Here is a 1409-nt window from a genome sequence, read left to right as displayed (position 1 = left end):
GGCGGGGAAAGACCACAGCTGTCTTCTTCGTATAGACAGCCCTGCAAGAGATGTGAAGCTTCTGTGGTACAATGTTTTTTCTTTTCCTTTTTTTTTTTTAAAAACTCTTCCTTTGTATCGTCTATCACCTTTTTTTGGCAGTTTTTGCTTTCTAGGACTTGCGGCCCTCAGGCCTGTCCTGGAGTCCAGCACTCCCCCTGCTTCAGAGGCCCGTTTCGATGCGTGCTTCAAACCTGCTAGTGGGAAAGTCGCGGTTTCTTCTTGTTGAAGTAGAATTTGTAGGGATCCCCCTGCCCACCTGCTCCCTCCCCAGAGGCAGCGAGCCTGGGCCAGGAGCTGCGCTGGCTTTCCCTGCCTCGGTTAAACAGGATTTCTTTCGCTAAAGGAAAGGTGAAGTGTAACAAGACTGTAAACCCTAAATTCCTCCAAGCAGCAGCCTGCCCCAGCTCTCGGATAGGTGCTGAACGCTAACTCGTGTGCTTCTCAGCCAGCACGTAGAGAGTCCTGCCTGCCTCATCGGTTGCGGGAGCTCTGAGGGGAGACCAGACCCATCAGACATCACCCCAGCCGTCCATCCCCAGGGAAGGGCTGCTCCTACAAAACACGTCTTCTCCTCAAAGAATTTCAAGCCCCCCGACTCTTGAGATTATCCAGCACTACGGGCTGTGGCTCTGAAGCAGCTGTACCTTCATTTCTCATGGAAATAAATCCAAGAAAAACTGAATGGAGCCCGTTCTCAGCAGGGCGGAGCGGTAGGGAGTTGGGGTCAAGCGGCCTCCCTGCGAGAGGAGAGGGATCCTCTGTCGAGATGAGTCTGAGCCCCGAGGAGCACCCACAGACGTAGACAGAGCAGGATGGTTTGGGGAGGTGACGGGCAGCATCTTCGTGCTGGTCCCTGCAGTCCCCTTTGCCTGAGGCTCCAGGCAAAGCCACCGGAGCAGCATCCGTGCCTCCGTCGGGTGAATTTGCTCTTGGGGGTCTCCTTCCCCATCGGCAGGAGCTGGCCGGGCTTCAGCTCCCTAAACCACAGCCCTGGGCACTTCTGGTGTTTTAAATCATGTGTTTCGTGGGCTCCTTTGGAGAGCCAGGGTCAGAAATCTGTATCCAGAGAAAGCAGGAGCCTCTCGGTGAGGGGCATAGCCCAACGATTAAAATAGTCCCTGGCTCTAGTCACACGGACGGGAGCTTTTGCTCATCCATGTAAATCTCCCCTCCCGGGTGCAGTTACTTCCAGTATTCCCTTTACTTAAGCGGAGTGGTTAATGGAGGGGGATTACAGATCCCCGCGGGGTTTGCAGGGATGGAAGCTAATGGGCACTCCGCAGCCGACAGCTTGGTCCCTCGCCATTAGCTCGGCACAGCAAAGCCGGCGGCCGCACGCCCTGGCCGCGGGCCGGGTCACAGGGCGG

The sequence above is a fragment of the Cariama cristata genome, unplaced genomic scaffold (genome assembly GCF_000690535.1).
Source record: "Cariama cristata isolate BGI_N322 unplaced genomic scaffold, ASM69053v1 scaffold24719, whole genome shotgun sequence".
Classification (NCBI taxonomy): domain Eukaryota; kingdom Metazoa; phylum Chordata; class Aves; order Cariamiformes; family Cariamidae; genus Cariama; species Cariama cristata.
This window is presented reverse-complemented; position numbering follows the sequence as displayed.